Raw genomic sequence first — 15,141 nt, 5'->3', positions numbered from 1 at the left:
TACTTTTAGCATGAACACCATTATGATTTATACGATATCTTGAAGGGCCCTGTGGTGCTGCTCTGAGTTGTTATTAAGCATCTCTAGCTTTGGCCGATAACTATTTCTAATTACCTAATCTCAATAACTGCTTGCTTAGATGGAAGAAAGTGAAACTCAGCTAAACAGATTACGTTCACTAAGAGTAAATGGGCAGCGTTTGTAATGCTATCCGTCCTTGAGTGATGCCCCGTAGCAACCGCTCTCTAAGAATGCCCCGGCGCCAGTTTGCTCCTTCAATGCCACCGATTTCTGACCCTAAATGGCGGAGCGGTTGAAAGGGCCTGACATCTGATCAGTCGTTATCGTCCTGGACGGCGCAGAGACTTTTCCCCTCGGTTGTTGTTGCTAATCGCACCGTCGTTCGCTTTCATTCTCAACAAAACCTGACCAATGTTTCGGCACATAGAGCCTTTGTTGAGGCTAGCTGGCGCGCCTCGATAGGATTTTTACACCGAACCGTCGAACGGTCAACGGTGAGACGATCAATGCTGACCAGAAAACATCCGCGGCAGTTTGGACTCGTTCTGAAGCAGCGACCGAAGCTTAAGAGATGCCATACTTGGACTAACCATCCGTTCGCTTATCTCCTCTGCATCTATATATATATAATCGCATAGTATTGTCGGTAGGTGAACAAAATTGAATGTAGCACTAGTTAGTTTGCGTGCTTAGGTACGTTCTCAAACATAGATAGATGGCCAGCGCATAAGAGGATGCGGCAAGCAACGCTTTTTAGTGGTACGTTTGAAGCGAAATGCCTAAACGGAGATGAGACCCATGAGACCCATCAGTTGTGCGCGGATCGTATCAGAATCTAGTTCGAAAATGTCATATGAGAGCATTTGTGGTTTTGCTTGATACAGACAGGCGTATAAATGAAATCTCTTTCATTTTTCAATATTTTAAAAGAAATAAGCAGAAGTTCCTCAACCGGTCAGTTTATCTGATGCATTGCATGCTTCTAAAGCGATTATATGTTATACAATTCCAGCGGCCTTGAATCGCGTTCGGTATCCCGCTAGATGTATTTAGGATGCTGTATAAGGGCAGACGTGATGGATTTCAGCCGTGTAAAAAATACCTGCACTCACTGTCAGTATAGCTCAAGGGCACGTACAAAGTGCACGCTAAAAAAGGCGAATTTTTTTTGAGTAAGGCCGAGCTGCATTGTTGCATGGAGCGGAATAGAAGAAGGGTGTGGAGAGGAAAAATTAGTTCGATGTTCGCGTCACCCATATTGGCACAACATTTAGCGGCCTGCGAGAGAAAGTGAGCCGGTCAACTAGATAACTTTCGTTGTTTATGCACTGTTATTCTTTAATATGCTTAATATTGTTGCAGTACTTTAGCTTCATCCCATTTCGTATCTAACTTAATTGCAGAACTTAAAGAGAAACCTACGTTTGGTAGACACTTGCTAAGTGCTACCAAAGTGGCATACAACGGTGGATAATTGCATGTCTTCATTTTACGTCACGTCATCTTGAGTTCGTCTTAATTAGTTGGCTTCATATTAATAGTCACTTTCGAATCCTGAAAAATAGTGTTCTATTTCGGCCTGTTTTGTCCGTGCTGAATTTTTGAATTATGACGTATATTTCTATATTAATCTCTATTGATCCCTGAGTTCGAATGTTGAATATTGTTTGCCGGCAATATGTATGTAGAAACAACGATGAAGTGGCAAATGTCCGCTGATTAATGCGTTTGCTGAATAGAGGAAACTGTGAAAAAAAAAAAAATTTCTTTTACGTGTATTGTTGTTTTTACTTTACAATGTTTTTACTTTGAACTGTAACAGTGCGGCTTATTCAGCTTAAACTTCTGCATGCTGAAGAACCACTGGTACAGGAAACACATGTTGAATATACCAAAATGATAGCTTAAGACCGACTATTTAACATAATTAGGTACAAAAACGTTTTGATATAGGCGTTTCCCAATAAAACTTTCTTTCTAAGAGAAGCTATATGCTCCTTCCATACACCCTGTAACAATCCATGATGAAAAAAAAAGCAACAAAAGTTGAATTTAATCAATTCTGCAAGCCTGAAATCGATCACACATATAACCTGATTTCGTCGCCGTGAGAGTAGTTTCGAATGTTGCCTATTGCGACCTTTGTCAAAGAAAGTTGTCCCAACAAAGATAAGCCATTAGCACGGCTTACCAACATTTAACTACTGCTAGAGCCAAGGGCAAAAAAAGGAACTCAGATATATCCTTTCTGTATGATGGCCCGTTGAATTACTATGCTTTTTCATATTGATATATAGTAATAACATCGTTTCGTACCGTTTTTATTAATCCATTTCTAGCTAAGGAGAATGTGATCACCTCTGCTTAATTTGGTATCAAAAGGGCATTCTGAAGTTGAATCAAGAGTGGCTTATCTAATCGGCTTCATTCCGACTTACTACGAACCGTCTGAAACGTTCGCATAGTCCTATAACATCCCATGCTCCCATAACAGGTGCGCAGAAATTACGGGTCTAGTATCTAAAGGCTTTTCAGTTGCGTTTCATTAGCAACGTATCCTGTTTACCAACACTGTTATCAAAGGCCGGCTAAGAAATAATTCCATCGCATGTGTTTCATTTGTATCGCTGCACGTCCATATTTGTCCTGGACAACGCAGGACAGCTGTGGTTAACAACTTAGGGCTATTAGAACAAATCCTGATATTTTGGATGGTCTTGTATTACGTGCTGGTTCAAGCTATTTGGGGGTAGAGGCCTCGTTATTGTACCCAGTAAACCTTCAGCCACATTACTCCAGCTGATATTCGCCTATGTCCAAAGAGACTTAAATTTTATAATAACTTCCCTATGTTTCGAGATTTACGTCCGGCATCATCGCCGTTAGACGTGCCAACAGGCGGTTGGCTCCCAGCACGATGCAAAGAGTATCAGTATCCGAATTCGAGTTTGGACCACAATGTGTGTCTAACATGAAAAGGCAAATGCGTTACTTGACCCCGTAATAGCTCCTATAGAACGTTAGCGACAGAAGGATAACTAATGAAAATGAAATTGTAAAAGAATAACATAGAACTCAAACTTAATACAACTTTGTTACCCTCCATTTGCCCCATTGACACCTGGATGCGGCTACGAGTCTTATAAAGTTTCTTTAAAAAAATAAGTCCACAGGCCAATCCCACTTGGCTTAAAATTTGTTCAACTGTTGTCAAAGGTCTTAAAAAATGTGTTCCTACAAACACTACTGCGATTTGGCCTGTTGATCCAGACTGTGCCTGATGCACAGAAAACGCTTTTGCAAAGAAAAACGCATCGGATATAGGTAGACGACTAGTACAATTTCTCATTTATTTGTCCGATGACCGGCCAACAGGTCCTGACTGACCCAAATTTAGATAAAAAATTACTCAGTGACTACTATCTCCAAACAAGTTCAAATTTTGACTAACCGAACACGCTGCTCATCAATAATATCCTGGATAACACCACATAGCAAAATAACGACTATTCCAATAGGACAGCGGTAGCGATAGCCAGGACTATATTCATCGATATAATGCCAATGACAGTCACCACTGGGCGCTTGTCTACGTCGATAAATTTTTAGGCCAACCGATAGTCGTGAGCGCGGAGTGGCCATGCTGGAGTCGTCCTATTACGTCAGTTGTAGCCTGTATAACGACGGTCAGTGCAGATAACGGAAGGCAAACTTCGTATTAGCCAGGTAGTATAAAATGGCCGCCCGTAAGGGAGCGTTTTTTTTTTCGCTCGTTTTGCCGTTGACCTGCAGAGCAACAGAGTCGGCATTAAAATGATTCTATACATAAATGCGTGAGATGACAAATCCATGCCAATAGATCAGTTACCTCAATTCAATCTCACTACCCACGTACCGAAAATTACCGTCTATTGCGTGGGTTGATAACGGCTGTAAGGAACGAATTGTTCTCCGCTACAATCGGATTCACAAACTCTATAATGCTGAGACCGTAACTGATAAACGTTCTTCATTTAAGTAGTTCCTTAGCTGGCGGCATTCAAGTGGGGAAGAGAACGGAGCGGTGGCGGCGGTATTTAGCTGCATTCTATTCAAAATTTTCGATCGATCAAATCTGTCTAATGTGTATCATTCTCAACTTAATTAGGCGACTTTAAAGTTGAATAGAACAGTTACTTAGCGATCTAAACGAACAGTCAACCACAGCTGTCTGCCGACATCTTTATAGCGATACCATTCACGCCCCCTAGTTTAGCAGACTTCAGTTGTCAGCAATCAGAATATCATGACTCATGGTCTCGTCGCACTGAAATCTTTCACAACTATATAACAATTACTCAATACGACCCCCAAAAGTTTGCTTTTCACTTGTGGTTTTCAGTAAATCCATTGATTGGCAGCAACTCGTCAATTCATCCCCATTCTCACCGCTCGGACGGTATAAACGGACCTGTGTCTTCTGAAGATGATGAGGAATTTTTTGCCTTCTTTTTCTTGTCATCATTACTACTATTATTGCTAGGGTCATCGTTGTTATTATTCCCATTACGTAGAAATATTATTGCACACTTATTGTATCACATCGTCATATATTAATATGAAGATTAGATTGACTTAGCCGTGGCTGCTACTGCCGTTGCTTCCGAATGTTTGGTACAATTGCTAAGTACCAACAATATTGTACTTGTATTAGAATGATGATTCTGGTGATGATCAAAATGGCTATGTGCTACCGAAATTACGGCCGTGGCTCCCTGAAGCTGTGATCACTTTGGCTGTTTCCGCGACTGTCACCGTTTGGCCGATGTCAGTACTACTGCGATAATTGACCGTAGTAGCAGTAGTAGTAGTAGTAGTAGTAGTAGTAGTAGTAGTAGTAGTAGTACGTAGCAGCCATTGCTGGCTTCTGCGTCTCCGTGCGTCGATCAATATTACCAAGTCGTGAAGAAAGGAAAACGAACAGAAGATAATTGTACGGCTATTATGATCGACTCACATCTCAGGCTGGCGCACGTTCGAAATTGGTCTGTTTGTGTGTGAATCTATATGTATATATTTGTCGTCGTAGCTTTTTTGCTTCTCAATCTTGTATAGAGACGTGCTACACTGAGGGAGAATTACTGTGTTTCTGCTAGGCTGACGTGTTTGTGTTCCGCCGTGTGAAATATAATTTTCGGTATTTGGTGAAGCGGTGTCATTCTAGCAATGGGAAAAGACAATCAGGCCAGCTGAGTTCTTACGGTACACGCTCATGTTTATGCAGACGGCCAGACAAAGTCAGGAAGGTATACACATCATCGCAGCGATACTTGATGGACCATGGACAGAATTGAATTAGAGGAGACCGGCCATTGGCTGGTACGGCTTCGTATCAAGCGATGTTCTATATGGCTGTGTTAGATCACTCTGAAGTCGAATAGATCGCATCATTGCGCCTGGCCAGCTAAATAGCTTTACGTAAAGCAAAATGATTCTGTAGGCAGACATATTGTCGGCGATTTGTCGACAAATTTCGTCGAGATAGGCTTCATTTGAGCTTACTTCCACCATAGTCGATGAGAATGATCCGCTGTCAGAGTTTGCTATTAGGACGATATAGGTTTTCAAGCTGAATTAGAGATACTATTATCGAGATTTAGTTGGCAAGGGCATGCTGGAAAAGTAGGAACAATCGGTTAGCTCAATTCCTCACAAACGACACACTCGTCTCCTGTGTGAACATAGCATACTGGTTTGGCACCTTCAAGCATAAACAGATTAATCGTTGTCATTGAAACATGAATGCCTCCAATCTCTTTCCAAGGTCTCGCGGTGATTTTTTTTTTCCAACGTAGCATCCTCTACTGGTATTTCGTATAGTTTACCAAGTTTTCGAGGTTAAAGACGCCTCTATATGAGCCCTTTAAATGTGCTGTCCATGACGGCTGCCAGTTCATATCCTTGGCGACCTTCGGAAGTAAATACCACCTCTTGCGTGGTTTTGGGCATTTAACTAAATTACTTTGTACTAAATAGATGGAGATGACTAAATAATGCTGCTATATTGATATGGCCTCCACGAGTATTATGTAGCTGTTCACTGCATGTTAGTCCAGAAATATATTGACCACCATAACATGTATGGCCAACACGTGGATGCAGAGAAGGCGTGTGCCTTAAACAACAAATATAGTGGTGGCCGTTACTTTTGTCGCAATAAAGACTTCAGGAACGATCAGTAAAGGATCCAAAATATCTATGTAGGTGCTTGAAAGATGTATAACATCTACTACAGGTAACAAGCACGAAGACAGATACATAAACAGGCCGCTGTCATTGACAATGGCCAGGAAAAATGCATTTTCGATTATAGGAATAGTTGAATTCTGAAATAACACGCTCAGACGCACCAAAATCGTAGTAAATAATATTGTAATTATTTATGTTTTTGTGCTTATTATAATTGTTACTGTTATTAGTGTATTAGTGCATCAGTGGTAACAATGGTCATCATAGTGACGATAGCTATTACGACGAAAATGATCTTTGCGGCTAGCAGCCGATCTCTTAATTACCGTTTCATCCGGCGGCATTAACCTACGCTAGTTCAAATCAAACGAAAATCGCGTTCTGCATCAACAGACGATTGATGATCGATCCGGCGATCGCAGCTTCAGCAGTAAACCAATAACAACCGCAAGCACTATTTCTTGTGTTTTCCTTGCCTACCTACGTTTGATCCCTCTCGACATTTGTCCTCGACATGAAAACCACCACAGCATAGGTTATTGTGACCGTCGCTATTGTTGTTGTTGTTACCATGTGATTTTTTAATCCATAAATCATCGCGAAAAGTAGCAACTGAAAGTCAGAGCACGGGGCAGTCCAGGAGGCAAATCAGCCACAGGCCCAAATAGATCCTTCGAGAATGAAGCATAAAAGCCCACTGAATAGTTATGTTGGGTGCAGTTATCCTCATAATCACTTCTGTCAATAGCATCAGCGATACCGTCACCATCTTGTTCAGTAACCGCAGAGCTGACGCCATTGGTTTTTTCCGATACTTCACTACTGCGGATGACGAGGACTCACAATGCTTTCGCAACGCTTCTCTTGTCGTCTCTATATTTGCCCACCTATGAGCTCTACATATGAGCAAGTTGATGTAGCAATAGGGTTAAGATTAGTCAATGATAGTAACACGAACAACGAAAATGCGGGGCAATGTGAATTGCCACAGATAAGGGAAACTACATCTTTGCCGCGACGAAATCAATCCAAGAAGTAGTCGCGGTGGCGATCGTCGAGCTATCCTGTCCATGTGGAGGACTTGGCAACGAAAGAATATCCGGCCGCTGTTAAAAATTCGCTGCCGCTTGGATGCTATTTGCAGGGTACGGTTGCGCGCAACATATTGCATTCGTTGCAGTAACCCGTTGCATCGGCATCTTCATCCGCGTCCGCCTGTGTCCTAGGGTACGATCGTTGCACGTTATACAACCTGTTCATGATGGTCATCTTCTAGGTACTCCAGATTCACGCTATTCAATTCTGTCGGCGCTATTGCAAACGGTAACGTGTTACCATGTGCAACCATCAGCTTACCGCTCTGCCTACAGGCGCCGACTGTGAAAGAATCGCCACTCCCTGGGTCTGGCTGACGCTATTGTGCCCGCAGTAATGCCAGTGATGATCGGAGATGCCGGAGCTCAGACGGAATCGCCGGAGTGGTCGATCACCCAAGCGGTGCTGCTGCTACGGCTGCCGTTAGTTCCCACGGTCGGAAATCAAGGACGAGACAATCGACTGGCCCGAATCTTCGCCGATTTTGTAGCGTTTTACTATAAATAAATGACAGATGGATGTACATATGGTGTTTCCTCACATATATTTACTTCGAAAATTTCGAAGTACCTGATATATGTCAAAAATTATAGAAAAGCTAAAGCAAATTATTGAAAAAGGAAAAAATTGAAACGTTTGTAGAACTAACTAGTGTCCATGAAAGTGATTTTTTCAATAATGTTCTTAGAGCATTTACGCACGCTCATAAATTGTAACAATGTTCCTAAAATGGGTAGAGATAGTAAACGGTTCAAGTACAAGCGACGTCTCCGGCACCGAGATCAGTCAGAGGGCCCAAATGTGAATTTAAAGAATTCGATATTCAATGTTTAATGGACCAATGAGTTTGTAGTACGTTCATTTGATACAATATGACATGCTCACAGTAGTAAACATCGTATACTATTAATAGCGTTATATTGGTAAATTTGTAACTACCGAACTGGTTACCGTTAAGGCTTCATGGCAACGTAAAATGTTCATCATTACCTACCAACTAATAGTTACTTATTAAAAAAGCAAAGCAAAAATTTTATATACATACATATTCGGCATTTGTAGGTAGTTTTCATACACTAATGTATTCAGATCTCGATTGCCCAGGTGGTCTCATCGGTCACACCGCTAAATGGGTTTACGTTCTGTGCATTTTTCGTAAAGAACCCAGATCCAAACGATATTTCGGACGTCCAGCAGGATCCTACTGTACAACGACTGCCCGTACGTTGTCTTTTTGATGGCTGACTACTGCACGACAACGTGCCATCACCAACAGCCTTCCCGGTATCGAAGTGCGGCCTGCGCGTAGCTTGCCTCGTAAGCACGAAGTTGGCCTAGGTACGATGAGCTGGAGTAGCTCGACCAAAGGACTACATATGCACAAAGCTTGCTAGCTCAGATTAGGTTTCTGAAAAGTGCGTGTTAAAGTATATGCAACGACAGGATCCAAAGGCAAGTGAGCACTTAGCGCGACCCTAGCGTAACGCGGTGCCGCGTCGGACATTTTGATCGTGCGGCGTCGACGGATGTCGAAGACGATGAAAAAGAATCAGCACGAACAGGTGGATATGTGATTGCGTGCTGCTACCGGGTCAGGTGTTGTCAGGCGACGCTAAACAGCGAGCGACCGGAAAGAAGCAACAGGGAGAAAATCCTTATACAAATGATTTAGCTACATTGTAAATAGAGACGCGCACATCAAGACTGTTATATTCGAATGTGACATGTGCCCGAAGCATCCGGAGGTTGTGTATCACCGTCGTGAAAGGTGTTTGCCATGCCTAGAATTTTTGCAGGCTGTTTTGAATTTTTTTTCTGCCCGTTTCTTCAAGAGGCGACACACTGGTAAGGATCTTACCGAGAAAACTATCCTTGGCATGCTTTTGCCAGCTCGCTCGGCGAAACTACTACGTAGATGCTATAATTCTGGGTTAATAATTGCATAATTTTACTGCATTCGTTTGTGAACGGTGAGATTTCCATCAAACAAAGTCAAAGGACCTTTACCTTTGCTTTGTCTATTGTGGTCTACAATTTGATTTCAAGTATTACTATTTTCAAAAGCAACAGTCGCTTCTTCTTGCGTTAAAAGAATCTCGTAAATGCTCTCGTCCTTTTTTTCGATTGAAGTTGATATTCTTGACCAGTGTGTGATCCTAATAACAAGTTAGAAGTATAACTTTCATTAGGACTAGTTCAATAACGCCTTACATGCTTAACTAACAAGCAGTGGTAACAATATGTTTCCTAGTGGAAGAATATGGATAGTGGATAGAAGAACATGTTTGGTCTGCCGCTCTTTAACTTCTATTGAAACGCCAATGAAGATTATGATTTCTGTTGACATTTACTTAAACATGAAAATGGCCATAACCACATTATATTAACAAAAGTACCGAGTAAAAGGTTCGTATCGAAACCTTAAAAACACTGACCCATTAACAAATGTAGCCGCACTAATAAGCGTAATTATTTTCCATATTAATCTCTTTAGGCTGGTAACAGATTGTTTTTCCCTAAATTCGATCGTTCTCAAAAAAATTCAAATAAACAATATTATAATTATTTTCTATATCTGTCCTGTGTTTAAGTGATCTATGCATTAATCACAATCACTGGTTATTCCGATTCCATGTCTTTTAGCTGAATTTATACAGTGCACTCATAAGTATCTGAATCTCTGCTTGAAGTTCGACCGAAATGAAAAATTTTATCGGTTGGACAGAATTAAGGGGGGACGATAAGCTCCTGATCTGTGAAGGCCAATGGTACAAATATAATTATCTACTATCTCTGAGACAGGTAAGTTTTACTATTTTATATGGAAATATCAATAATGTCAATGTAGTAATACTCAGTCGAAGCGGAGTGCCCCTCTATATCGTTTTACGCTTCCATCTCATGCCCCTCTCAGTTTTCGGTAGTTAGTTGAGCAAACAGCCCTATAGTGTTCAGAGCGGAGATCGATTACAGGATGATCGACGTATATAATTCTTTTATTCTTTGGCTAATTGTAGATCGGCCTTGTCTAATCTCAGCTTCGAATCGCTCGCTAATGACTCCCTGAACGTTCTTGGCAAAAAAACAAATCACCGTAAGCTAAAAAAATATCCTTGCACTTCACACCTCTAAATACGCTGAGCTCATTAGCGGTAAGGATGCTTGATCACTGTCCATTTTAGCAAAGATCTATTTTACCACCTTAGTCATATTTGTATCACAATCGTGGGGTGTCCCGGAAGCGATGTCTTCGATCGTTTTCTTCCCAACCTGATAGGAAGTTTTCACGATTTTGCACACACAAAATCATGACACCAAAGCCATGCTAGCGGTTTTTTTGTTATTACAAATTTAATAACTAAATGTTTCGATCGTAGCCATCTTCTGGATATTCTCATTTTATCATTAACGGAGTACCCTGGAACGACTCCATACAACTGTTCATTTTAACCCAACGAGCTCGCAGTCATACTGAGGCCTGTTCGAGGTCATGCCTTCGTGAGTCGCTTCCCGGATTTCGGCTGTGCATTGAAACTATTAACCAGTCCTATAATTGTGGTAATTTTTTTTTATCTCGGTTCACTTGGGCTTCGATGTTTGATCTGACTAGAATGGAACTAGAACCGTATGAGATAACAGACCTGACAGAAGCAACAAGGTTGGCCAATGTCCTCATTGAATCTCCATCCCTGAACTTCACCCGCGCTACTAGCCCCGATATAACATTATTTGATGTCATTTCCTTCGATAATTTCGTATTCCATGTCGTTATTTCAGTAACATCGCCATGGCGGCTCCATCACGCTGCCAGTGATTTTGAATGAGCGTGCGATTCGAACCATCTGAGAAGATGAAGATTTTGCCCGCCTCTGAATCCTCCTCGGTTGAACTTCATCGTTAATTCCTCAATGGCATCAGCAGCAACAACAGGCAATGTCACATTCATGTTGCCATATTTCACCAATTTGACTAGCCATTGGTAGACTACGGACGTCTGTTAACAATGCGAGTGACCATAATCTAAAGTTGGACCAGCGACGAGCGACCAGCAAGCCAAGGCAGCGCGGCATCGTCGTAGTCGTTCAATATAGATGAACGACGTGCTTCATTTTTCAAACTTATAAGGGTTTGGCGCCACGCATAGATATTCGTACAGAGATATATACATGCAAGACGTCCAGAGCGGATGTGCCAGCACGAAGCATCGAATCATCATCACTCGTGATCGCCATGAGCCACCCGAGCTCGGAGGAGTGGGGCTCTCCTCGGCTTTCTACGGTATCGCAGCTGCCGCCAGCGTCGCCATTGAAGACGCCATTGGCGCCATAAAGGACACAGTTATATCCATAGATATTTGTTCATTGGAACGACACGGCAGTAACGTTGTACGCGTTTTCCTAGCCAGTCACCCTCAGCCTACGAATGATTCTTCGTGCTACAGTCTACCGACAAGGGGGGAGGGGTTGGAGGAGACGCTGCCCCGGGCTTCACAAAGTAGAAAATTACTCTGCTGGACTTCACCGGCTCTCGCGGCTACCTGATTACCGTTGTCCCTGGCGATATCGTATGGCCACAAAAGGCAGTCATGTCTATTGCAGATGGCTACAAAATTCGAACAGGTAATCGAAGGGCGATTTTTCTCCTTCGCCCGCCATTGCAAAGAAAACAACAATCAGGACCGCAACCAATTGTCGCTTCCATTTCGAGCTATGCAGTTAACTATGCCACCTTTGTACCCTTCGAACCGGCACACCTCATTGTCTTACTTTAGCTCAGTTTACCACGCGCATTTGCCTACATATCCGCGTACACTTAGTAGTCAGCTCTGTTCCACAGAGGAGTACAGCAACTCGGCATCTTTAACGTATAAGACGTTGTACTCATAGTTGAATCCTGTGATTGGTATCATCTCTACAGGCTGATTTTTTTACTTTCTTCTCAGTATTACAAGCTGTAGTTGGACGTCAGAAGAATGGGTGATTTTTCGAAAAGCGTGGTAAGCTATTGTAATGGAACTTGTTAATTGCACTCTATTGAAAACATTACTGTTAATAAATAAGATCGCTAACTAAGAAGCGCTGGTATAGAGTGACGTTGAAGAACACAGACACCCGTACTTCATGATAGGATTTTAATTGAAACAGGACTTTGGAATCAAGAGGTGTCAAATACTAATACGATTAACTTCCTAGATCTTGTGAACGTTCCAGAAAAAAACTGGTCGAAGTTAGAACGACATCCGTTATTACAGAATAGCAATTGGCTATTATTAGCTTTTACTAATTAGGTCGACGTTAAAAAAGCCGATCTTCCTTTTTTCAGTTTTAGATCTGTAATATAATGTGATGACTCTGATTTTAATTTCACTGCATGTGTGCCACCTATCGGGCCAGTGAGAGAATGTTGTCTTACCAATGTGCATATGTAAAACTGACCTGTGGATTGATCTGGAGACCTTGGCACAGAAAACTTCAAATGCAGCCGTTCTTCGCGGAAGCGTTCGGGAAAGGGGGTACAGGGGGCCTTGGCGAGACGCATGGCGCAGTCTCCGACGTTTACTTTCGGTTTTTCTTTACCGCTGCTGTCTTCGTCGATTTTCGGGCCTTGATGGTGTCCGATTTAAAGTTCCTGCGTGTGTGTTCTCGACTGCTATCCACTGTTCGTTTCTCTCCGTATTCCGTTTAGCTTTTAGCCTTGACATTCTCGGGGGGCCCGCAATGTAAATGTTGACCACCACTTTTTCGCCAGCGCGAGCTCGTCGGCTATCGGATATTTTGTAGACACTTGATTTATGTTTTTGAATCGCTGCCGTACATCTGGGTGCGAGGATTCCAAACGGGGCAAGCACAAGATAAAGGGGCAAACTGTACATGGTTGGCTTCACAGTAGACGACTGTTTGTGACATGTCTCTCTAGGCCGTAATGCTGTTGATCAAAAGAGTGTACAGAATAAATATATTGACGTTAAAAGCAAGAGGAAAGCTTTAAAAATAAAGAAAAAAGAATGAGCTTTTGTTTGTCACAAAGGCGGCGAACGTTTTTTTTTTACCATACCGCCTTATTCTGTGTTAGCAAATTATCCATAATAACATAAGTCGGCACAGTAGACGATGCCGAAGCTCAGTGTAGAGAACACACAAAGACAAACAAACAAACAACAAAGTTCTGGCGTCATTAAGATGATGATTCAATACATTCTGCCGAATCCTTTGGAAAAAAGTTCTGCTTGCTGTTGCGTTAAATGCAGGTTGTTATTGGCTTGCACAGGGCCGTGAGCGACGAAGAAGCGGATGGCACAGGCAACATGGCGAACGGCCACGTTAGTTGCCTAAGGAAACGTTTAGACAGGTTCCGGTAATTTTGCCTGGTGACCCTACCCATTTTTAGCTACCTGACAGTGACAACTTGCTAATTGAATACCACTTTTATTCATGCAAACAAGGTGTATGTATGTGTCTCCACTTTGAAATAATAAAAACACAATCACCCATAGCTACGGATCATATTTTGAGTTCGGAGTGAAGCTATGCCCATGGATCTACCTGGCCAGATGCTATGCGTAAGTGACGCTGATGTATCTAATTAATCTTGTAGCTTTAGGGACAAAGAAACATCTTCTTTAAATGTTTATTAAAAGTTATTTGTTTGAAGTTAGCCCAAACATTCTGTTGTTCTAAAAATGACACGATAAGAATTAATTTCATAAAATCACTACTTAGAAATCTGCTTCATCAGCCACTGTGCAGAAACTCTTTTTATGCACTATCAGTCACGTACCTTTGGTTTTCGAAAGTGAAGGTCGTACACAATGTTTATGGTCGTATGAGAGATTCTAGCAACGAAAAAGCGGAAGTAAAAATCTGAGCTGGGGTTGTTTTTCTGGGATCTTCGCTGTCTTTATGAGGCACAACTTCATTAGATCGTTAGATCTTAAGAACAACGGATATAGTATCCATAAGTGCAGGTATAATGCACACAATTGAAAATTACATGAGGGCGGAGTAGATAACAACGTCAGGGTTCCCATGTAGACGCCTTACGTCGGGAACAATGCCACGCGCGACGCGGATGTTCACATCACCCGTTGCTCGACTCAAATGCACATCGAGGGTAAATATTTACAAATAGATCTATACTTCTTACAGCTTTTCACCGCGACCGAAACGAATTCTCCCTGGGATACCGTTCGCTTCATAAAAACATTCTGTGCTTCAAAATGAACATCTAGATAATGATTTATTAGATACCCAACGATACGCGGTTATAATTGCTCAGTTTATTTAATCGTTGGAATCATTCATCCTGTTCGTATTTTATAACATCTATTTGTTCATTACGAAGATCCATTTAGCCTACTACGACTACGTCTGAGGCTCACACGATTCTCGCAATTTGACAAAATCCTCAATGAATAATGGGCTTCTGGCAAAAAAAAAGTTAAATTGTGTACGAAAGAATTCAATTATAGCTACCAATAGATGTCACCTGGCCGAAACTTCTCCCATAATCATCACAGTAGCTTATTGTACACCTTAAAATTATCTATTTTTTGTCTGCTCGCAAAAAATTAAGATTAAATTGTTGCTGTCCACCATAAGGCTGTTATTGCTTTGTCCTTAATAATAATTCTAGCAGGAACGTCACTTACTTTTTATTTCTCCAATAGGTGCTCTCTTTTTCGGGGGTCCGCCTCTTAAATTTACGAAAAAGAAGAACAACTAAATATCGCATTGGCCGATCAAAATTGCACAACGAAAAGTGTACACTTGACGAGTAAGTAAGAATCAGTCATGTACA

At 41.8% G+C, this 15,141-nt stretch overlaps 1 long non-coding RNA gene across 1 annotated transcript; it reads right to left on the bottom strand.

Moving 5' to 3' along the window:
• Positions 1 to 3,392: 3,392 nt before the first annotated feature.
• LOC147753264 (uncharacterized) lies at positions 3,393 to 15,113 on the bottom strand. The gene is made up of 3 exons (XR_015311731.1): positions 14,993 to 15,113; positions 12,780 to 13,269; positions 3,393 to 3,807 (listed from the first exon to the last, which is right to left on the bottom strand). It is a non-coding gene; the product is annotated as an uncharacterized LOC147753264 (long non-coding RNA).
• Between the last annotated feature and the right edge of the window lie 28 nt (positions 15,114 to 15,141).

This window comes from Varroa jacobsoni, unplaced genomic scaffold, assembly GCF_002532875.2.
Source record: "Varroa jacobsoni isolate VJ856 unplaced genomic scaffold, vjacob_1.0 scaffold_610, whole genome shotgun sequence".
Classification (NCBI taxonomy): Eukaryota; Metazoa; Arthropoda; class Arachnida; order Mesostigmata; family Varroidae; genus Varroa; species Varroa jacobsoni.
Note: the sequence above shows the minus strand (reverse complement) of the source record. Positions and strands in the feature narration are given on the sequence as shown.